The sequence below is a fragment of the Anser anser genome (assembly GCF_964211835.1).
Source record: "Anser anser genome assembly, contig: SUPER_W_unloc_7, whole genome shotgun sequence".
NCBI lineage: Eukaryota > Metazoa > Chordata > Aves > Anseriformes > Anatidae > Anser > Anser anser.
In genome coordinates, this window is record NW_028154225.1 from 172144 (window position 1) to 197032 (window position 24889).

General features: G+C 45.6%; 2 protein-coding genes across 2 annotated transcripts in view; one reads left to right on the forward strand and one right to left on the reverse strand.

Annotated features, from left to right (window-relative positions):
* The window catches only part of LOC310888947 (mothers against decapentaplegic homolog 2-like), a 93235-nt gene extending 91453 nt beyond the window's left edge, over positions 1–1782 (reverse strand). Inside the window, exon 1 of the mRNA XM_083852612.1 lies at positions 1156–1782. The gene's annotated coding sequence lies outside the window, so the exon portion shown is untranslated. The remainder of the gene's footprint in view (positions 1–1155) is intronic.
* Positions 1–24889, forward strand: part of LOC310888949 (uncharacterized protein) — a 389701-nt gene that overhangs the window by 76694 nt on the left and 288118 nt on the right. The window lies entirely within an intron of this gene.

Genomic DNA, 24889 nt, shown 5'->3' on the forward strand with positions numbered 1-24889 from the left:
GATCCATTTCTCTGCCTTCTGTTGCAGTACCCCGCGTATATTGTGTAGAGATATTACTTTGATTTCCCCCCCAAAAGTGATCTTCTGTGCTTCTTCCACTAACAAGGCAGCAGCTACCACTACCTGCAAACAGTTTGGCCAACCCCGGCTAACCGGATCCAATAATTTAGACAAATAGGCCACAGGTTTTTTTACTCCCTGCCCATTCTTGGGCCAGCACTCCGTATGCCGTGCCTTCTGCGCTGTTCACAAAAAAAAAAAACAAAACGGCCTCCTTAAATCTGGTAAGCTTAACACTGGGGGGGGCGTACTAGTTCCTCCTTTAACTTGTTCAGTCGTTCCTCATCTTCCCGAGTCCATTTCAGCAACCCGTCTCTAGTCAGTTTTTCATAGAGAAATTTAACCTTTCCACTGTAATCTTCTATCCACTGTCTACAGTATCCGGTCAACCCTAACAGTTGCCATACCTGCCTTTTAGTTCGCGGGGACGCTAAAGCCAATATTCCACTGATTCTGTCTGGGTCTAACTTCTTCGTCCCCTTACTTAACTGGTGACCCAGGTACTTTACCTCTTGCTCCACAAATTGTAATTTTGGCTCCACAATTTGTAATTTTGCCCCTCCTTTTTCTTTTAAAGGGTACAGATTAACTCGATTCTCTGAGCCAATCCAAAGGCTCGCATATTCGCTCTCCTCTAAACAAAAAGGTTCCTTTGCATTTACATAAACGTTTAAGGCTTGGCAAACCCAGTCTTCAAACGACCCAAATATGGGCCAATAATTTACCTACCTCCCCAAACTTCAACACAATAATGAATCATTTTTACTTTATCCTTTCCCCGCCTAGAAGGGGAATCACTCCAATTCTTAATCATTAACCCCAGTGGGCTATCTGGGGGAATAGGGGGCAACCTAGCACTAGGCATTACCCCACCCATGGGACCAGAAGGCTTACTCTTCTTCTGTCCCATCTTCCAGAGCGCCTTTCACACACACACGCAGCCGCTTCCCCCTGGTCGTGGCCCAGTCCCTCGCGGGATGTGGGAACCGCACTACTGAGGGGTCCGCACTCACTTCGTCCTCAATTGGACGTCTCACACAGACGCACTCCGGGATCACCAACCCCCAACCAAACGGATCACCGGCCTATACTTACCCACCCCGTGGGTCTTTGTTCGGCCTTCGTGCACAAAGATTACCTAGGGGTTTTGCTGGCTTTATTTGCTTGCTGCCCGAAATTTAGGGTTTGTCGGTAGAGGGCCCGAACGGGAATAGTCCCGGCGAAGGCCGCCGAAATCGGCGGGGCGCCCCCCTCGATAGGTTTCCCGATCAAATTACCTCTATCCGAGTCACGGCACCAAATTTGTTATAAATTACTCTTTTAGCCAGAAAGAATTAGTTTATTGAGTAAGCGATCAGCAAGCAAAACAGCGCTGGGCGGCTGGGGAGTCTCCGCTCCGCCACAGCACGCGACTTCCCTTTCCAGCGTCACTGTTTTATAGCATCCAAGTTCCGGCTTGTCAGGACTTGTTGAGCCTTCTGAAGCTGCGCGGTCCGTTGTTGGGGGTCGCTGTTTTTCACGCGTTGTACTCATGTTCAAGGGAGGGGGGGGGTCGTGAAGCTGCAAACAGGATGTCTTGCGGTGGGTTGCTTCACAGAATCCTTTGTTTTAACAAGGATGTTTTCCCAACCTCCCTTCCTCATTATCTACTAGCTTAATCCCCTTATCACAATGTTGTGAATTGCGAAACCTTATCAGATTCTTTACATCCTTGAAGACAATGAACAAACCCCCTACTAATTTATCACAGAGTGGCTGCAGGAGCTGGAACTGGAGCGGCTGCAGGAGCTGGAGCGGCTGCAGGAGCTGGAACTGGAACGGCTGCAGGAGCTGAAACTGGAGCGGCTGCAGGAGCTGGAACTGGAACGGCTGCAGGAGCTGAAACTGGAACGGCTGCAGGAGCTGAAACTGGAACGGCTGCAGGAGCTGAAACTGGAGCGGCTGCAGGAGCTGGAACTGGAACGGCTGCAGGAGCTGGAACTGGAGCGGCTGCAGGAGCTGGAGCGGCTGCAGGAGCTGGAACTAGAACGGCTGCAGGAGCTGAAACTGGAGCGGCTGCAGGAGCTGAAACTGGAACGGCTGCAGGAGCTGAAACTGGAACGGCTGCAGGAGCTGGAACTGGAACGGCTGTAGGAGCTGGAACTGGAGCGGCTGCAGGAGCTGGAGCGGCTGCAGGAGCTGGAACTGGAGCGGCTGCAGGAGCTGGAGCTGGAGCGGCTGCAGGAGCTGGAGGGGCTGCAGGATCTGTCGCTAGGTTGCTAGTAGCATCAATTGCAGCTCGATAGGCACAAGCCAGAACCCAGCACGCTACAGTGATTTGTGTCACTTTGGAACTGCCAGAGTCATGACACCTTTTTTTCAAGCATTCTGCCAGCTTTTTAGGATTTTACAGTTGTTCAGGGGTGAATGTCCAAAACACTGGAGGTGACCACTGCTCTAGAAACCTGCCCATATCCTCCCACACTCCCTGCCACTCGCAACTATCCCGCCTCAAGACAGATCTCCGGATGAGATTCCTAAGTAGTTGTTTAACCTTAAACAAAACCTGAAGCGCATTCTGGAGACATAACAACAAGAACATGCTGGTCTGAGTATCCCAAGGATATTCAACATCTCGGAGAACCACCGTAACTAGCTCGGGGGATAAGAGGGTGGTGAAGGAGAAAGGGAGAGTGAACAGGTAGGGAAACATGTCTTCCCCTGTCCCCTTCATAGATTGGCTCCCTGACGAAAAAAGGCAATAGGTGTAATTGCTTATAGTTTCCGAGATATGGTTTCCAAAGTATAGAGTCGACGACAGTGCTGAGTACAAATACCAGGTTAGAGTCATGACCAGAAATGTCATCATTTCATAAGCCATTGTTACACCGCACAGTACCATAACAATCTTAAACCAGAGCCCGGAAAGGATAAACAGTGCAACAGGGAGCACATACAGAAAGTAACGTGCTATAAAACTCAATTTGGAAAACAGGCACAGCAGACTGGAGATTAAGGCAATTAACATTGTGACTAGCAACTATTAAGCAGGTCCAATAGTTATACCAATTTTAGTTTAACACACTCAGGTCAAATCTGTCGATATCTCAACCCTTCGAGCCCCACGTTGGGCTCCAAAAGGACAAAAGGTTTAACCCAGCCGGCAGCTAAACACCACACAGCCGTTCGCTCACCCTCCCCCCTCCCTCTCTGGGATGGGGGAGAGAAACGGGAAAGTGAAGCCTGTGAGTTGAGATAAAGACAGTTTATTAAGACAGGAAAATAATAATAACAACAATAGTAATAGTGATAATGATTATAGTATTAATAATAATAATGTGTATGAAACAAGTGATGCACAATGCAATTGCTCACCACCCGCTGACCGATGCCCAGCCTATCCCCGAGCAGCCGGCCCCCCACCCCGGCTAGCCACCCCTATATATTGTTTAGCATGACGTCAGATGGTATGGAATACCCCTTTGGCCAGTTTGGGTCAGCTGTCCTGGGTCTGTCCCCTCCCAGCTCCTGCTGCACCCCTAGCCTGCTCGCTGGCAGGACAGAGCGAGAAGCTGAAAAGTCCTTGGCCTGGTGTAAACACTGCTCTGCAACAATTAAAACATCAGCATGTTACCAGCGCTCTTCTCATCCTAATCCAAAACATAGCACCCTACCAGCTACTAGGAGGAAAATTAACTCTGTCCTAACTGGAACCAGGACAGTGGTACATAACCCTCTGTCACATTCACCCATATTTTTATGGGGTATCTAGTCTTACTATTATCTGGTCATGCCTTTTCCAAGTTGCCAATTGACCAAGGCTTTCTCTGAGGCCTACAATCACTAGAAACAAAAATAATAATTGATTTTTCCCTGTCATTATTTTTAAACCTTAGGTTTCTAAATAATTATCAATACAAAGAATAAGATATACACTACTACTATAACAAACCCCCCTTGGGAGCACTTCAATTCACTATAGGTCTGTCCTTTCTCTCAATCACAAGTCACACTCATTAGTTACCTGTGAAAATAAAAGGTTAGTTTACAATTGTAAGCTTTTATCCAGCTCAGAGTCCACTATGAGATTTTTCTCTTCGATTTCAGCTTCCAACAAGTCTTCTATAGGAACAGCTTCCCAGGTACTAGGGTCGACGGATGCCTTCACTTGAGTATAGTGAGTCCAACCTTTTTCCGCAGTTCCTATGGCTGTTTCAGTGGTTAGTAGTACTTGGAAGTGTCCTTCCCATTCAGGCCGGAGTTGATCCTTTCCAGGTCCGAATCAGGACCCAGTTTCCTGGTTGATGGTGGTGGATGGGGAAGTCCAAAGGTGGGGTTTGAGCCAACAACCCATGTGTCCTGAGAGATAACAAAGAAGAGGACAACCCCAGAATACAGTTCTTAAGAAAACTCTCTTGTTTCGAACTTTGGTATCTCATCCCTTCTGCCCAGATAGGGCAATCCGAACAGCATCTCATATGGTGAAATTCCTATATCGTTTCTTGGTGCTGTTTGAACCTGTAGGAGTGCTAAAAGTAAACATTTTACCCAAGGAAGTTGGGTTTTTAACACTAATTTAGTTAATTAGTGTTAATTAGTTAAACTAATTTAGTTTAATTAATTTAGAGGAGGCTCAGGGGCGACCTTATCGCTCTCTACAGTTACCTTAAAGGAGGCTGTAGAGAGGTGGGGGTTGGTCTGTTCTCCCACGTGCATGGTGACAGGACAAGGGGGAATGGGCGAAAGTTGCGACAGGGGAGTTTTAGGTTGGATGTTAGGAAGTACTTCTTTACCGAAAGGGTTATTAAGCGTTGGAACGGGCTGCCCAGGGAGGTGGTGGAGTCACCATCCCTGGAGGTCTTTAAAAGACGTTTAGATGTAGAGCTTAGCGATATGGTTTAGTGGAGTACTTAGTGTTAGGTCGGAGGTTGGACTCGATCTTGAGGTCTCTTCCAACCTAGAAATCTGTGATACTGTGATACTGTAATTGCTTCTTTAATGTCTGGTTCATTCGCTTTGCCTTCCCAGAAGAGGAGGGGTGCCAGGGGGTGTGAAAATCCCATTCAATCTCTAAGGCCTGCATTAACCCTTGCAGTACTTGTGAAGTGAAATGACTTCCTTGACCTGAATCAGTGTTTTCAGCTATCCCATATCTAGGGACTATTTGCTCCAGTGATACCTTAGCCACCGTGTTTGCAGTGGCAGATACAGAGGGGAAAGCTTACACCCATCCAGTCACGTGGTCAATTAGGACAAACAAGTACTTAAGTCTCCCTACTTTAGGTAACTCAGTAAAGTCTACCTGTACACTTTGGAAAGGTTGAATCCCTGGCTCCCATCCCCCTCTAGGTGAGTTACGGATGACCTTTTTATTTGCCTTTTGACATATGGTACATCCTCTGCATATTTGCTTCACTAAAGTGTATATTCCTACACAGACATACTTTCTTAGCACAACATCACACATTGCTTGCACCTCCCAATGACTCTCTTGATGTAAAACGATTAATATTTGCCTCATTGGTGCTTTATTCAGCTTTTCTCTCCCATCAGGGAGTATCCATTTTCCCTCAGACTTCATGGCTCCTGATTCCTTAAAAAAATCTTTCTCTTAAAACTTTTTAGTTCTTTCTTAGTTTTCAACAATTCCCTGAATCCTCTCTGGATTTATTCTCCTTTTTCCCTCAGACATTAGATGCCTTAAATACCTGACTTCTCTTTCTACGTATTGTAATTTATTTTTCAATACTCCCAAGCCCTGCTTTCCCAGAAAGTTGAATAGCTTGTTAGTAGCTTCCTTCACAACTGTTTTCTCCTGTCCTGACAAAAAACGATCATCCACATATTTGTAACAGTAACTCCTCCTTGGGAGGTTGGAATTGCTCCAAAATCTGTTCTAGAACTTTGCCAAATAAATTGGTGGCCCTGTAAACCCCTGAGGTAAAACTGTCCATATGTATTGTTGCTTCCGCCTCCACTTCAGGGTCTTTCCAGTCAGAGGTGAATATATCTTTGCTCTCAGGGCCTGAGAGCACTCCATTAATACCACTGTTATTCCAGTCGAACAATTTACTATTTGAATGCCCAATTTCATCATCAAATCCCTTCCCAACAAGTTAGTCCCTGCCTTGGGTACATACAATAATTGCCCAGAGATCATTTTATCCCCTAGTCTCAGCTTGGTATCCCCCCAAGGTGGCACTGTTATCCCAGCCCCTTCTACCTCCATCACTTTTTAGGGTTTCATTAGTTAATTTAATCCCTGATACTTTATAGGCCAGTAATGACCTAGCTGCCCCAGTGTATTGTGTTTGATGTCAAGGTTCGGGAGGGGGCTGCAGTGGCAGCCCCCACGAGGAGAATCCAGAAACTACCCCGTGGCAGATAAGGGACAATTTCATCTGGCCCCAGAGGGGCCCACCACTGCCCAGAGCCAAGCCATGAGCAACACAGTCCATGCCTCTGTGAGAGCACATCCACGAAAACAAGCAAACGAACAAACAAAAACCTGCTGCTCAACAGCAGCTGGGAGAGCGAGGAGTGAGAAACCTCCCCGCAGACACCAAAGTCAGCACAGAAGGAGGGGGTGGAGGTGCTCCAGGCACCGGAGCCGAAGCCCCCTGCGGCCTGTGGAGAGGCCCCTGGTGGAGCAGGCTGCCCCCCCCGTGCCCCCCCCCTTCTTGATACTTGGGAAACTGACCAAACACCACAGCAAATATACCAAAACTTCTTAGACTGTTACTTAGATAATGCCTACATCCTCTTTCCCTGCTCATTCAACTTTCCCGACTCATTCAAAAAAACAGCTCTGTCAAACATTACATACCACACCTTTAACACCTTCAATAACCCTTTTTAACACTTCTTCTTATCTTTCTCCAGCCTGTACTTTCACCAAAGTCTCAGTCATTAGCCAACTTAATTCCATACCTTTCTCCCTCATCCCATTTTCCTTCTCTCCTCCTTCTTCCACTCCTACCTGAAGTGGCCAGCCTGCCCACACTTAAAACATCCCATCAAAGCCTGTCCCTGCTAAGATTCAGGCCGCAACACGGGTAGCTTTCCTTGCCTGCCATTCCTTCATCTCTCTTCCTCTCTTCTCCATCCTGGCCCTGACTCCCCCTGAAGAAGATTTTCTTCCTCTTTCTCCAACCCTCTGCCTCACTACCTGCTACACTGTCAATACCATTAGTTTCACTCTCTGCTTTTCCTCCTCATCTCCCCTCTTGACACACACGTTCAGGGCCTCCCACAGGAGTGTTAGTGTTGGGGAGAATCGAATGGATGTTTTATTAATGTCTCTTAGGTGATGGGTCATAAAGTATAATTAAGCATTGCCAGATGTACTTACATTATCAATTAATTTATGTATACTGGGAAGTTTAGGGAGTATATTATCAATTAATCTATGCATACTGGGAAACTTAGGGAGTATACTGAACAGTCAAATGAATCTTTGAAGGGGAACCCTGGGAGGGAACAGGTACAACCTGACCTTGGATAAGGGCCTGGAAGTGCTGAAATGAGTTGAAGCAGAACCAAGGAGCGGAGGGAGCATGCGTCGAGTGAGAAAGGTGAAAAGTTTAGCGGAAAGGAAGACTCCTTACTTCATCTGGACGACCACCTGGACGACCACCAGAGAGCGCCACGCATGTGCAAAGGGGAGGGGAGCTAATTAGAATGGAATGCGAGGCTGATGTTACCACCTGTAATGAATATGTATGCCTTACGTAATGTTGAATGTATAAATAATGGCTGGGAAGTAACGGGACTTGAAGCCAGATTTGGGCACCTGCCCCGGCTTCCAGCGCTGAATAAAGCACCTTCATATAATCACTTGGTGGTTATGTGGTTGCTACGCTAACATTTTGGCGACCCAGATGGGACGGCGTGGGCACTGCTGAGGCGGATCGTGTCTCGGTTTCGCTCCAGCCGGCCCCGAGGGATTCTCGGGGAGCAGTCGACCGCGACCGACCTCCGCTGCTCACGACGTACCACTGGAGCGGTAAGCAAAGGTGCTTTCAACTTTGGGTATTCGGTACCGATTTGGTTGGGAAAGCCTGCCGGTCAGACGCGGCGAAAGCCACGCTCGGTTGGGCAGGGAGCTCCCGGGGTAAGCCTAGGCGCCGTCCGTTAGACAGAGCGAAAGCTCTGCAGGTTCGGCATTGGTGGTTTGGTATTGGTAATTGTATTGGTTTGTGCTGAAGGGTCAGCACCTGGTATTATTGGTATGTGGTAAGCACACTGCTGCTCCGGCAGCTTCTGGGAGAGCGTGCTGCTGCTCCGGCAGCTTCTGGGGGAGTGTGCTGCTGCTCCGGCAGCTTTTGGGTTTGTATCATAAGCTCAAAATGAAAAAGATTAAAGGAATTCTGGGAAAAGATGTACCTATCCCGCGAACATCCCCACTGGGGTGTTTGCTAGCACACTGGAAAGAGGGAGGTTTTGGTCAAGAAATGCGGAAAGGAAAGCTGATTGATTATTGTAATATTTGGTGGCCACAGTATAAACTAGAGGACCAAGAAACTTGGCCTGAGAATGGAACATTGCAATATAATACAATTTTACAATTAATGCTATTTTGCAAGCGGGAAGGAAAATATGATGAACTGCCGTATGTGGAATTATTCTTTTATTTGCGCCGAAAGCCTGAATGGCAGCATGCTTGTGGAATAATGGTGCTTGAAGTTTCAACTGAGGAACGTTGTTGTGCATGTACTAAGGAGGGACGCTGTATACAGCATCAGGCAATAGAGAATAATAAGTATTATGGGGAAATGAATAATGGAAATATTGATTTGGAAGTTGCGCCGTCGGCTCCGCCGGAAGAGCCAGGACAGGGAGGGAAAAGAGAAAAGGAAGATAGCAGTAGTGATGGAGAATCCCCGACTTTAGTCTCCCCTGTGTCACATAGGACTCGGCAACAGCGAAGGGCAGGAGAAACTATAAATGAACAGAGAGGGAAAATAATCGCTCCCCTCAGGCAAGGAGTGGGGACAGAAGGACCGGTATATGTTAAGGTGCCTTTTTCAGCTGGGGACTTAATGATATGGAAACAAGCAGCCGGCACCTACAGGGAAAACCCAGATAAAGTAGCCAGGGTAATGAAAATGATAATTAAAACCCAAAATCCCGATTGGGATGATCTCCAGGTGATCCTGGACACTTTGATGGACTCGACAGAAAAAGACATGGTATTGCGGGCAGCTAGAGAGAGGGCCCGAGAGGATATACGAAATGGATTAGTGCTTGGAAATCTAGATCAAAACTTCCCCACTGAGGATCCCCAATGGGATTATAACACGGGATGGAATAAGGAGGCTGAAGAGATATCAAGATTGGGTACAAGTCGGGGTACAGAATGCCATGCCCCGGACCATAAATTGGTCAAAATTGTATAATGTCAGGCAAGAAAAAGCGGAATCACCTTCCGCCTTTTTAAAGAGATTGAAAGAAACTGCTAAGAAATATACAGATTTAGACGTAGAGACTGAGCAAGCTAAAGCTCAATTAGCACTCATTTTCCTGGGACAAGCCCAAGAGGATATTAGGAAGAAATTGCAAAAGTTGGAAGGTGCAGATTTGAGAAATTTGGATAGGCTGTTGGAAATAGCCTGGAAAGTGTATAATAACAGAGAAAAGGAAACGACAAAAAGGCAACAACAGAACTTATTAGCAGTAATTCAAGGGAGAGAACATGCAAGATTAAGGGGCAGGGGAAGAGGAAATATTAATGGTCGAGGTAGAGGAACAGGGAGAGGCTACCCAAGCTCAGGGGGAAACCGGCTGGGTCTTAACCAATGTGCCCATTGTAAGGGGGAGGGTCATTGGAAAAACGAGTGCCCTCTCCGTGGACAGATAATCGTTGGTGGGGGAAATTCGTTCCGAAACCAAGAAGCAGCCAAGGCGATGGTTCTGGGGGAATATAGTAGCTGACTAGGAGATCCGGTAGCAGAAAGTAAAGAGCCCTTAGTAAAAATTCAAATAGGAAATAAGGAAGTAAAATTTTTAATTGATACAGGGGCCACATATTCAGTACTCAATAGATTAAGTGGTAAGATAGGGGAAAGGAAAACTACTATTGTAGGTGCCACCGGGAAGGAGGAAATACGGCTGTTCTTACAACCCCTTGATTTACGGTTTGGAGGTAAAGAAATTACGCATGAATTTTTATATGTACCAGAATGCCCTATTCCTCTTTTGGGACGGGATTTGTTAACTAAACTAAATGCTACCATAACGTTTGAAGATGGAGAATTGATTATGAGAATCCCGGAATCAAAAGTGGGACAAATATTAATGATTAAAGAGAAGGCTGTTCCTCATATCCCAAAAGAGGTAGAAAATGCAGTAATGCCTGCAGTTTGGGAAACGGATGTGCCTGGAAAATCAAAAGTAGCCCAGCCAGTAAAAATTGAACTTAAGGAAGGGGCACGACCGGTACGGATTAAACAGTACCCATTGAAGCTAGAAGCTAGGCTAGGAATAGTAAAGATTATAGATAAATTTCTTAGCTACCACATTCTGGAGGAATGCAAATCCGAATATAATACCCCAATTTTCCCAGTAAAGAAACCTAACGGGGAATACAGGCTAGTGCAGGACCTTAGGGCAATAAACGAAATAACAAAAGATATTCACCCAGTGGTGGCTAATCCTTATACATTGTTAACATCTGTAAAAGAGAAATATAAGTGGTTTACGGTAATTGATTTAAAAGATGCCTTCTTCTGCATACCCATTGACAAGGATAGTAGAAAACTCTTTGCTTTTGAATGGGAAAATCCATGGAACAGATGAAAGATGCAACTGACCTGGACAAGATTGCCTCAAGGATTCAAGAATAGCCCGACCCTCTTCGGCGGTCAACTAGCTAAAGAAATAGAAGATTGGATTAACCAAGGACAGATTCAGGTACCAAAGGATCGATACCTGCTGTTACAATATGTGGACGATATATTAATAGCTACCGAAGGAGAGTCAGAATGTATTCAGGTAACTATTGATATTTTGAATCAATTGGGACTAAATGGGTACAAGGTTTCTAAACAAAAGGCACAAATCGCGTGCACAACAGTAATTTATTTGGGATGTGAAATTTCTCAAGGACAAAGAAAATTGGGAGTTAACCGAATACAAGCTATTTGTGAAATCCCCGAGCCGCGAAATTTGCATGAACTACGGGCTTTCCTAGGTATGGCCGGGTGGTGCAGACTGTGGGTAATGGACTATGGACTCATAGCAAAGCCCCTCTATGAAACCCAAAAGGCCTGTACATTTACTTGGGGAAAGCCACAACAAGAGGCCTTTAAGAAATTAAAGGAAGCCCTGATAAAGGTGCCTGCCTTGGGCTTGCCGGACTTATCAAAGGACTTCCAGCTGTTTGTGCATGAGAGACAACGATTGGCATTAGGAGTACTGACCCAGCGACTTGGGAGCTGGAAAAGACCTGTGGGGTATTTTTCTAAACAATTGGATGCGGTAAGCACTGGATGGCCCTCGTGTTTAAGGGCCGTGGCAGCCACAGTCCTTTTAATACAGGAAGCCAGGAAGCTCACATTAGGGAAACGAATTGAGGTGTTCGTGCCACATATGGTGACTACGGTATTGGAGCAAAAGGGGGGCCATTGGCTATCGCCCAGCCGAATGATGAAATATCAAGCTATACTAACTGAGCAAGATGATGTAATCTTAAGAACTACTAACTTATTGAACCCAGCAGTGTTTCTAGGAACAACTACGGAGGAAGGAGACCTCAGTCATGATTGCGTGGAGATCATCGAACATACCTATGCCAGCAGAACAGACTTAAAGCATCAGCCTCTGGGGAGACCGGATTGGGAACTTTTCACAGATGGAAGCAGCTTTGTGGAAAATGGGACTCGTTACGCAGGATACGCGGTAACTACATCAAAGGTAGTGATTGAGGCAAATTCCCTACCTCTGGGAACTTCAGCCCAACGAGCAGAAATAATTGCCCTGACACGAGCCCTGGAACTAAGCGAGGGTAAGAACGTGAATATTTGGACAGATTCAAAATATGCATTCGGGGTAGTTCATGTACATGGGGCATTATGGAAAGAAAGGGGAATGCTATCCTCACAAGGGACTAATATAAAATACCAGGAAGAAATATTGAAATTAATAACAGCTGTACAGAAACCCCAACAGGTGGCCATAATGCATTGTAAAGCCCATCAAGGAGGTGTGTCAGAGATTGCAGAAGGTAACAGACTGGCAGATTTGACGGCCCGGAAGGTTGCGCGTGAAGTATGGAAAGTAATGGCTCTAATTCCATCAAAGGTAGGCCTCTCTTGTTTTAAATTACCTAAAGACCCAAAGTATTCAGCAGAAGATGAGAGACTTGCAAATTTGATGAAGGCCCAGAAGAATCCTGACGGATGGTATGTGACTACGACAGGACAACTCATAGTGCCTCCTATAGTAATGCGAGAAATCTTACAAATAAAACATAATGAATGTCACTGGGGTGCAGGAGCAATGGTGACCTATTTGAAACGAGGTGTCATCTCGGTACACATGTTAACAATGGCAAAGTCAGTAATGTCAAAATGTGAGCTTTGCTTAAAGAATAATCCGGTAGCAAGGAAACATGCTGAGATGGGAAGAACTAGGGCTGGGATAGAGCCTGGAGATTACTGGCAAATAGACTTCGTGGAACTGCCTAAAGCAAGAGGTTATAAATACCTATTGGTAGGGGTTGATACTTTTTCAGGATGGCCGGAGGCCCTTCCCTGTCGCACCAACCAAGCAAAGGAAACGGTAAAATGGTTACTATGGGAAATAATCCCTAGATTTGGTGTACCATTGGGTATTTCTTCAGACAGGGGACCACATTTCATTGCCAATGTGGTTAAGGAGGTTAGTAGGTTACTGGGAATCACCCAGAACACCCTATCCCACTTACTCCACCCCCATCCTATAGTACTAGCGTTAACAAGCAGGCATAGAGGAATCAATAAGATAGTAGACTAACGAAGATGCGTTAAGATTATACTTACTAATCTCTATATCAAGTTATACTCACTAACCTCTACTAACCTGATTCAACCTAATAGTAATGAAAATACTTGCTCTTGGTATGAGTGAAGTATTTTCAAAGGGGGGAAATGTTAGTGTTGGGGAGAATCGAATGGATGTTTTATTAATGTCACTTAGGTAATGGGTCATAAAGTATAATTAAGCATTGCCAAATGTACTTACATTATCAATTAATTTATGTATACTGGGAAGTTTAGGGAGTATATTATCAATTAATCTATGCATACTGGGAAACTTAGGGAGTATACTGAACAGTCAAATGAATCTTTGAAGGGGAACCCTGGGAGGGAACAGGTACAACCTGACCTTGGATAAGGGCCTGGAAGTGCTGAAATGAGTTGAAGCAGAACCAAGGAGCGGAGGGAGCATGCGTCGAGTGAGAAAGGTGAAAAGTTTAGCGGAAAGGAAGACTCCTTACTTCATCTGGACGACCACCTGGACGACCACCAGAGAGCGCCACGCATGTGCAAAGGGGAGGGGAGCTAATTAGAATGGAATGCGAGGCTGATGTTACCACCTGTAATGAATATGTATGCCTTACGTAATGTTGAATGTATAAATAATGGCTGGGAAGTAACGGGACTTGAAGCCAGATTTGGGCACCTGCCCCGGCTTCCAGCGCTGAATAAAGCACCTTCATATAATCACTTGGTGGTTATGTGGTTGCTACGCTAACAGGAGGGCCCCCCAGTGACTGTTCACTACATCCCCCCCACCTTCTGGAGCATTTTCTGTGCATCTTGCCAGGCTTCAATCACAAAATGAACTTTCAAGAGCCCTTGGGATACCGGGTCCTCAGGATTCATCCCCAAGTACTTTCTCATTCTGATCCCAAGTCTCTCATATGATTTCTGTGTTGCACACTAATATTATTCCAGCCAGGATCGGCAAGTGGTTATTTCTGCCCTGCCGGTATTACCCCTGGTCCTGGAGGATGAGTTCTTTCCCATTTTTGTATAGCAGCTCTCCTCCTGATCATTCCCATTTCTTTCCCAGTAAACAACATATTTATATACATAATTCCCCCCCCAAGAGTATAAGTTCGGTCCTAGGAAACTCCTAACCTCTCTGCTGGTAAGGAGGGGGGGAAGTTCACTTAAGAGGATACACAGTTAGTGTTAGTACTGTTAGTATCAGGGAAGGCAAAATTCTCAGTACCTCTTCTACCTTGTTCTAATTCTTGCCAGAGCCTAGAGTACGCTCTTCTCTAGGGACAGTGTTAATTGCAGTCCCTGTCTCCTTTCCTGGAGCGACTGCTGCTGCCACCGGTGCAATATTAGGATTATAGGGAGCATAACTTGGCTCCTCCTCTGAAAAAAAAAAGGAATCTTATTGTTTACACATAAATTTCAAGCCTGAATTTTCATCAGGCCCGTATTTTGGCCAAAATACTGATGTTTCCTTAATTGGTTCTTTTGTCCAGACTAATACACAATATTTAACCATTTTTTTTTTTTTTATCATCTCCTCCAATTTTGAGATTATTTTTCCAATTTCTTATAATTCTTCAGGAAGAACTTTCGGTAGGCACTCCCCCAGGGATATCTCCCTGTACCCTGGAACTCATATTTCCCATTTTTCCTGTTCTGGAAAATGGGGGTGTACTGCCAAGCACTTCCCCGTTCAAGGGGTACCGCACACCTATGAGTTTACCAGATTCCCTGGTGTACTTCCAAGCACTTCCCCGTGCAAGGATTACTGTACACCAAATTTCCCTGGTGTACTGCCAAGCACTTCCCCGTGCAAGGCTTACCGCACACCAAATTTCCCTGGTGTACTGCCAAGCACTTCCCTGTGCAAGGGCTTACCATACACCAAATTTCCCGAGACTCTTCCTTTCTCTCCCTTATCTCACGCTTCGTCCGTCTCCGGCCGCACCCCTCGCGGAGGTACGGAACCGCGGATCAGGACTCCACACTCGCTCCGTACAAAAGTACGTCTCAATCACACATCACACAGAGTCTCACCCGACCCCCAAGGCAATACTTAATATTTCTTACCTTGGTCTGTGCACAGAGTTACCGGATCAATTCTTAAAACCCGGAGTGCCTACCTTCTTCCTTTCCCCAATACTTCACGGATCCTGCCTTTTTAATCAGTCTTGGGCCCTCTGTCAGCTTTCCGCAGAACCGCCACCTTCGATGCACAGGACTGCTGAAATCAGCGGGGCATGCCTTCCTGCTGCTGCGGCTGTGGGGCTCCCCGGTAGGTGACTGGATCCCGGACGAGCCCCCAAATTGTGAGAAACACTCCGTAGCCAATAACTTAGGCTCAGGCGAGGATCTCAGTGAAGTAGTAATTTATTCGCGATTGCAATGGCGGGCGCCCCACAAGCAGGAGAGCGCACCCACTAGTTCCAAAACCCAGTTTATATACTTTTTGATGACAGGACCCTCCCCTGTTTCCCCACTGGAGTGGGTAATCCAGGTTCACAATCTATCTGATGCTTCACAGACAATGCCTGGCCTTCAGTTGCCGGCCTGTTTTTGAGATGGTAATGTTTTCTCCCCTTATCTGGGGATTTCTATTCCCACATTACTGGCCTGTAAAGTATCAGGGATTAAATTAACTAATGAAACCCTAAAAAGTGATGGGGGTAGAAGGGGCTGGGATAACAGTGCCACCTTGGGGGGATACCAAGCTGAGACTAGGGGATAAAATGATCTCTGGGCAATTATTGTATGTACCCAAGGCAGGGACTAACTTGTTGGGAAGGGATTTGATGATGAAATCGGGCATTGTTCGACTGGAATAGCAGTGTTATTAATGGAGTGCTCTCAGGCCCTGAGAGCAAAGATATATTCACCTCTGACTGGAAAGACCCTGAAGTGGAGGCGGAAGCAACAATACATATGGACAGTTTTACCTCAGGGGTTTACAGGGCCACCAATTTATTTGGCAAAGTTCTAGAACAGATTTTGGAGCAATTCCAACCTCCCAAGGAGGAGTTACTGTTACAAATATGTGGATGATCGTTTTTTGTCAGGACAGGAGAAAACAGTTGTGAAGGAAGCTACTAACAAGCTATTCAACTTTCTGGGAAAGCAGGGCTTGGGAGTATTGAAAAATAAATTACAATACGTAGAAAGAGAAGTCAGGTATTTAAGGCATCTAATGTCTGAGGGAAAAAGGAGAATAAATCCAGAGAGGATTCAGGGAATTGTTGAAAACTAAGAAAGAACTAAAAAGTTTTAAGAGAAAGATTTTTTTAAGGAATCAGGAGCCATGAAGTCTGAGGGAAAATGGATACTCCCTGATGAGAGAGAAAAGCTGAATAAAGCATCAATGAGGCAAATATTAATCGTTTTACATCAAGAGAGTCATTGGGAGGTGCAAGCAATGTGTGATGTTGTGCTAAGAAAGTATGTCTGTGTAGGAATATACACTTTAGTGAAGCAAATATGCAGAGGATGTACCATATGTCAAAAGGCAAATAAAAAGGTCATCCGTAACTCACCTAGAGGGGGATGGGAGCCAGGGATTCAACCTTTCCAAAGTGTACAGGTAGACTTTACTGAGTTACCTAAAGTAGGGAGACTTAAGTACTTGTTTGTCCTAATTGACCACGTGACTGGATGGGTGTAAGCTTTCCCCTCTGTATCTGCCACTGCAAACACGGTGGCTAAGGTATCACTGGAGCAAATAGTCCCTAGATATGGGATAGCTGAAAACATTGATTCAGGTCAAGGAAGTCATTTCACTTCACAAGTACTGCAAGGGTTAATGCAGGCCTTAGAGATTGAATGGGATTTTCACACCCCCTGGCACCCCTCCTCTTCTGGGAAGGCAAAGCGAATGAACCAGACATTAAAGAAGCAATTAACTAAGTTAGTGTTAGAAACCCAACTTCCTTGGGTAAAATGCTTACCTTTATCACTCCTCCAGGTTCAAAGAGCACCAAGAAAGGATATAGGAATTTCACCATATGAGATGGTGTTCGGATTACCCTGTCTGGGCAGAAGGGATGAGATACCACAATTCGAAACAAGAGAGTTTTCTTAAGAACTGTATTCTGGGGTTGTCCTCTTATTTGTCATCTCTCAGGACCCGTGGGAAATTGGGTCCTGATTCAGACCTGGAAAGGATCAACTCCGGCCTGAATGGGAAGGACACTTCCAAGTACTACTAACCACTGAAACAGCCATAGGAACTGCGGAAAAAGGTTGGACTCACTATACTCAAGTGAAGGCATCCGTCGACCCTAGTACCTGGGAAGCTGTTCCTACAGAAGACTTGTTGGAAGCTGAAATCGAAGAGAAAAATCTCATAGTGGACTCTGAGCTGGATAAAAGCTTACAATTGTAAACTAACCTTTTATTTTCACAGGTAACTAATGAGTGTGACTTGTGATTGAGAGAAAGGACAGACCTATAGTGAATTGAAGTGCTCCCAAGGGGGTTTGTTATAGTAGTAGTGTACATCTTATTCTTTGTATTGATAATTATTTAGAAACCTAAGGGTTAAAAATAATGACAGGGGAAAATCAATTATTAATTTTGGTTTTAGTGATTGTAGGCCTCAGAGAAAGCCTTGGTCAATTGGCAACTTGGAAAAGGCATGATCAGATAATAGTAAGACGGGATACCCCATAAAAATATGGGTGAATGTGACAGAGGGTTATGTACCACAATCTGTCATGTTTGATGCTTGTGAGGTGTTAGCTTGTGGAGATTTAAATGCCCAACGACAATTGAGCAGAGAGGACAAGTAACTGGTAGAGACCCAACAGCCAGATTGAGAATAGCTGTATGGAAACGGTCCTCTATTTCCATCAGAGAAAGGGAGAAACTCAAGGAGAAAACAGGAGAGAAAACAGGAGGCCCTCTTTGAAATGCGGCAGTTCAAACATTTGAGATTGAAACAGGGTATGGGGATGTGAATGCCTGGATAGAATGGGTCAAATATACTGTCCAGAGTCTCAACCATAGCTATTGCTATGCTTGGGCCTCAGGATGACCAATTGCCCAAATAGTGCCCTGCCCATTGGGGTGGACCAAGGATTTCCAGGGGATGTGACATATGATTGCATTGTACCAAGAAGAGACTGCCTGGGGAAGTGAGGCCTGTAAGTCTCTCTCTTTGCTGTTCCCTTCCTTGCGCAATAGCAATATCAGGGTTCCCCCTGCATTCTCCACAGCTATAGGTAACCATACAGCTTGCCTCTCACGGCAGGGTGTGAGTGCTACCCAGTATCTGGGAGAATTTGCCTTGTGCACGAGGACCTTGAATGCTACCAAGGACTTGATGGGAAACTGCTCAAGACTTGAGATCCCCAGGGCAGATCTCTGGTGGTACTGTGGAGGGAAGATCTTACGGTTCACCCTACCATCTAACTGGGGAGGCACTTGTGCACTTGTTCAATTAGCTATACCCTTCACCCTGGCATTTGAAAGAGAAACATCACAAATACCCAGAAGAAGAAAAAGAAGCTTAGGAGTATCATTTGATGATAGAGCGTACATAGATTCTATTGGGGTGCCTGGAGGAGTTCCCGATGAACAGGAAGCCAGGAATCAAATTGCTGCAGGGTTTGAGTCACTGCTCTGGTGGGTAACAATTAATAAAAATGTGGATTGGATTACTTATATTTATTATAATCAGCACAGATTCATAAATTATACAAGGGATGCGATAAGAGGAATCGCTGAACAACTAGATGCCACCAGCAAAATGGCTTGGGAAAACAGAATAGCATTAGATATGATGCTTGCGGAGAAAGGAGGTGTGTGTGTGTGTGTTACTGAGCAACCATTGTTGCACTTTTATACCCAACAATACTGCCCCGGATGGCATAGTAACTAGAGCATTGCAAGGGCTTACCACCCTTGCCAGTGACTTGGCAGAAAAATTAGGCATATTTACAACCTTGATCGTAGTAGCAGGAGTTTTGACAGCCGATGGTTGTTGCATTATCCCCTGTGTAAGAGGACTAGTACAGCGTGTGGGAATAGAAATGTTGTTTTTGCATTGTTACATTGTTTAGAAGGAAGGAATGTGGTATTGAGATATGCTTACAGTGATAAGAAAGCTCAGCAGGTGACCTCCTAAAATGCAGACAACCAGACTCCTTAGAGCAATCAGGTGAAAATCACTATGTTAAGTCAAGCCAGATAAGGGGAGAAAACATTACCACCTCAAAAACAGGCCGGCAACTGAAGGCCAGGCATTGTCTGTGAAGCATCAGATAGATTGTGAACCTGGATTACCCACTCCAGTGGGGAAACAGGGGAGGGTCCTGTCATCAAAAAGTATATAAACTGTGTTTTGGAACTAGTGGGTGCGCTCTCCTGCTTGTGGGGCGCCCGCCATTGCAATCGCGAATAAATTACTACTTCGCTGAGATCCTTGCCTGAGCCTAAGTTATTGGCTACAGACTGTTTCTCACAGTATGAACGAGAAGTGCAAGGGGCCTCTTTGTGTGATTGCGTGATTGTGCTGTGTGAGTGAAACGCAGCATCGCTGCGAAGTGAGTGCGGAATTCCGATCCGCGGTTCAGTATTCTCCGCGAGGGGAACGGCCAGAGATGAACGAAGCGCATGACAGATTGTTAGTCCTAGGGTTAATATAATCAGTGGGCCAGCTATTGTTGACAACAGAGTGGTGAGACACGGCGAGTGATTATACCAGGACTCGTACCAGCTTTGCTGGGCCTCCCGCTCTCTTTTTCTCCTTTCCAATCCTTCTCTAAGTTTGGTCATGGTATCCCTCACAATTCCAGTATGATCAGGATATACACAGCATTCCTCCTTGAGTGCGGCGCACAATCCTCCTTGTTGTAAATACAATAAATCTAGTCCTCTGCGATTCTGTAATACCACTTTGGATAACGATCTTATAGATTTTTCTAAAGCACTGATAGATTTCTCAATTCTGGCTAAATCTTCATCCACAGCCCTTCGTAGAGAGGTGAACTCTCTTCCTTGTTTGATTAGCCAAGCAACTCCTGTGCCTACCCCTGCACCCCCCCCCCCCCCAAACCATTAGGGTAGCCACTGTCAATGTGGAAATTGGTTCCCATTTTGTCAAATGGTGTTCTTGATTGATCTGGTTGTCATACATAAAATTCTCTGAGTGGTAGAGTATCTTTGGGGTGATTATTACTTGAACACAGAATTCTACAGACCCATTGAACAAGTCCAGGGATAAACAAGGGGTAACTCCTATCTTTGAGCATACCCACCTAGCATCCTTCGGTGGTAATAACCATTCCGCCGGTTTCTTTATATTTCCGATATTAGTTTGATTTGCACACAAGTGCATTTTATTGGGCGGGACTTGTCCCACGCATCTCCCCTTCCCAGTCACTTGGGTCAGCGTTATGCCCTGACTCTCTTTCCCCCACGTACATTGCAAGGGATTGGATCCATTTACCCGTCGGGCCTTCTCATTGACCCCTACAGCTTCATAAAAGGGCAGCCTTACCCCATAACAGAGCCAGCACCGCTCAGTCAGGTTAGGGCTGGTGGTGTTTAACAGCTGGTAGCTTACCTGCATTAATTTCCACAGGGAATTTTTCCCATTGTCGTTCTCGAGATTCTGGACAATGGGGTCATTATTAACAGTGAAATTCCTGGTATTATTCTTGATACCCTCTCTATCCAAGCTTGGGTTCAATACTGGGTTGGGTCCCATCGATTCAGGTTCCGGTGGTACGACCTCCTTCTTTATAAATATTAAACCTCCTCTATCGGCTCCAGGTTCCCAATATCTCTCACTCCACGTTTTCCCTGTAAACCAGGCTGGGTCGGTTGGATTCGTTATATTTACATACAGTTGTTCACAATCTCCATAGGGCATCCGGATCCCTCCGCTCCAGTCTCGGCTCGGAGGCCTACATCCGTAGGGTCCATATCCTACAGTTAGGAACTTATCCCTCCCCGCTCCAGGACTCCAATCCGAAGCAATTGTTTCACAACCCCAATAAGCACAATAGTAGGAGTTGGGATAATTGCAGTATCCCCTTCCTGGGTTCTAGCTGGGGCAGAAGCTGGTTCAGACACGGGCTTATGGGTGCCAGTTGACAAAGGGATGTGAGAAAACTGGGTGCACCCGCCGTAGTTACTTGTTTAATGACAGTTTGGTCCTCCCACCTAATTAAACTCCACCTAAAGGGCTGGTGCAAATATCCCCCGTCGGCTCCGGCTGGACAGGGGATATTCAGTAGGAGAGGTAGCACCAACATACACCAGAAGGGCAACGTCCATTTATAATTCTGGGGAGGTTGTTTCGAGTCACGGTGGGTACCAGGGCAGTTTATTCGGCCGGATCCCATTATCCAAAATAGAGGTGGGTACCACATAATCCGCCCCACCGTTGTACCCCTCTGCCTCGCCCGCCTACTTGGTTGCCTCAAGCAGCGGAGTTTACTTTCTTCACGGCAGCAAGGGTAATCTTCAGGGGCCTAGGTACCGATTTCCCTGTTCCAGCCACTCCCAGTCCCAGTTACTCACTCCTCCTTAGGAGCGTTACCCTTCTGATGTATGGGTCTGGGTACATTAAAGAATTTCCCTTCCCCTACTTCCCAGTTTCCATTTACAATGAACCTGTTTATTCCTTAGAGAGGGTTATGAGTCATACGATCGCGAATTCACCCATCAGTCCCTTTTCGCAGGGTCAGCTTCAAATCTCCAGGTCGGCTGGTTACTCTCCACTGCTCCTCCGGTATTGGTCCTTTAACTCGGCTGGCGTGAGTCCATCCTTTCTCGGCTGTCCAGACAGCTGTGTCTGTGGTAAGTAAAACAAGGTAGGGTCCTTCCCAACGAGGAGTTAAAGAGGTCTCTTTCCAGGATTTTATCAGAACCTGGTCTCCTGGTTTGATCCTGTGTATGGCCACCTCTAGAGGGGGGCATTGTACCACTAATCCCTTTTCACGCAGCTGCCTCCTCCTAATCATAAGTGGTACTACATATGATTGTATTTGGGACTCTTCCAGCTGAGGGTGATCAGTTGGGAGCTCTAAATCGTACGGCATCCCGTATAACATCTCAAAAGGGGAGATTCCTACATCTGCTCGGGGCTGGGTTCTTAAGTTTAGTAAAGCCAATGGAAGGCATTTTACCCATGAGGTTTTTGTTTCTATCATTAACTTGGTTAATTGTTTTTTTATTTCCCCATTCATCCTTTCTACCTTTCCCAAACTTTGTGGATGCCACGGGGTGTGATATTCCCATTTGATCCCCAGGGAGGGGAGAGTGTTTCTGGCTAACTTTGAGACAAATTGCGGCCCTCTGTTGGAGTCTATTGCCTCGATTGATCCTTATCGAGGGATTATGTTTTCCAACAGTATCTTTACCACCGTCTGGGCCGTAGCTCGGGCTACTGGAAAGACTTCCACAAAATGAGTTAGGTGGTCAACCATTACCAGTAAGTATTTATATTGTCCCACCTTTGGCAGCTCTGTGAAATCTATTTGAATTCTAGCAAATGGTCTATGGGCTAATTCTCTTCCCCCTAAAGGCCTCTCTCTTAGTTGTTGCTTATTTACTCTTTGGCAGATCATACATTCATTAACTATTCTCTTAGCGATATTGTATATACCAATACACACATACTTCGTAGCAAATTGGTCCACCAACGCTTGAGTTCCCCAGTGAGTTTTTTTGTGGAAGTTCTGCATAACAGCTTCTCTAGATCTGGCCTAATTTTTGTCTGTTCTTCTATATTACGCAAGCAGTCGTGGGATATGTCTCCTTTTGGTTCCCCATATAAGAATTGCGCTGGATTTTGTAGAGCTGTTGTTTTGAGCTCCAATTTAGGTGAGGAGATCAAGATGCCTTCATATTTCAGGAGCTGTGCATCAGTTATCCATTTGTCAGCCTTTTGCTGCGGGACCCCCCTTATATTGTGAGGTGACAATACCCTCCGTTCGCCCCCAAAGGTGATTTTATGCATTTCTTCCACGAAGAGCGCAGCCGCAACCACTGCCTGGAGACAGGTGGGCCACCCCCTACTCACGGGGTCCAAAAGTTTAGAAAGATATCCCACGGGTTTCTTTTTCCCTGCCCAGTCTTGAGTTAAGACCCCGAACGCTGTCCCCGCCTCTGTGTTAATAAATAGATAAAAGGGTCTCTTCACATCGGGTAAATTTAACACAGGAGCGTTCACTAAATCCATTTTTAAGTCTATCAGGCTTTGCTCATCGCTTTGGCTCCATTTCATTAATCCTTCCCCAACCAGTTTCTGATACAAAAACTTCACTTTGCTACTATAATTTTCAATCCATTGCCGACAATATCCTAACAATCCCAGCAGCTGCCTAACTTGTCTTTTGCTTTTTGGCGCTTGTAGTGACAAAATCCCATTTACTCATTCGGGGTCTAGTTTCTTAGTGCCCTTACTTAGCCAATGTCCTAAATATTTCACCTCTTCCTCCGTGAACTGTAATTTTGACTTTGATACTTTTAGTCCCTTTAAGCTCAAGAAGTTTAGTAGCTTGATACTTTCTCCCCTGACTGCCTCCTGACTCTCTCCTGCTAACAGCAAATCATCCACATATTGGACTAAGGTTACTTCAGGATTTGGTTCATAGTTCTCTAATACTTGTTCTAATGCCTGACCGAATAGATTTGGTGATTCCGTGAATCCTTGGGGAAAGCACGGTCCATCTTAATTGTTGTTTCCGATGGGTTGCAGGGTCTTCCCACTCGAAAGCGAAATAATCCCTGCATTCCCTTTTTAAAGGACATGCCCAAATCTTTTAGGCCTATGACACTATACCATTTCTGCGCTGGGGACAGCTGGCTTAGCAAAGTATGTGGGTTAGCTACTACAGGAAATCTGGTTATTGTTCTTTTGTTGACCTCCCTCAAGTCTTGGACTAGCCGATAAGAGCCATCAGGTTTCTTGATAGGTAATATAGGAGTGTTATGAGGTGACATGCAAGTCTCCAGTAATCCCTGTTGTAGTAACCTCTTGATTACTGGGTGCAGCCCCTCCCTGCCTTCGTGAGACATTGGGTATTGTTTTACCCTGATGGGAATCTCAGGATTCCTGATAGTGACTTCAAAGAGACTAATATTTAAGCGGCCTACTGATTCGGGAGAATACCACACCTCAGGGTTTATTTTTGCCTCGTCCTCTACAGTGAGGGCGTATAATTTAACCTCAATTCCTTTATTTTTCACCTCCAAATTAATTTTTAGCTTAATCATTAAGTCTCTTCCCAACAGGTTATATTCAGCTTCTGGTACTAATAAAAAGGATCCTGTGCAACTTAGGGCTGGGGTCTCTATTTCCACCCCTTTTATTACTGAGACCCTAAAGGGCTCTCCTTTTGCTCCTATCACCTGTAATTTCTCCGAGGAAGGTTGACATCCCCGGGGTACCATTTGGACAGTCGATCTTTCTGCCCCAGAGTCCACAAGGAACTCCACTTCTTGATGCTGGGGACCTAACTTCAATTTTATCAAGGACTCCATTATACCAGAAGTCCCCAGTCGATGGAGCCCCTGACTCCCCTAATCTTCTTTAAACATTCACTCATCTTGTAAGCATTTTCTGCAGTCCTTTTTCATGTGTCCCTTCTTTTGGCAATAAAAACATTCTATTTGTCTTAGATCCCTCTGATCACTCTGGCTCCTCGGAGGTCTTTTTCGTGGTACCGGAACACCCTTCGGGCGAGGGGGGGGAGCCATTTTTGTCCTTCCCGGACTGCTGCCACTAGAATCCTGGCCTGCCTTTTCTGAGTCTCTTCTTCTCTTTGCACATATACCTTCTGAGCTTCTCTCAGCAGTTCATCCATCCCTCTATCCTGCCAATCCTCTAATTTTTCTAATTTCCGCCTGATATCCCC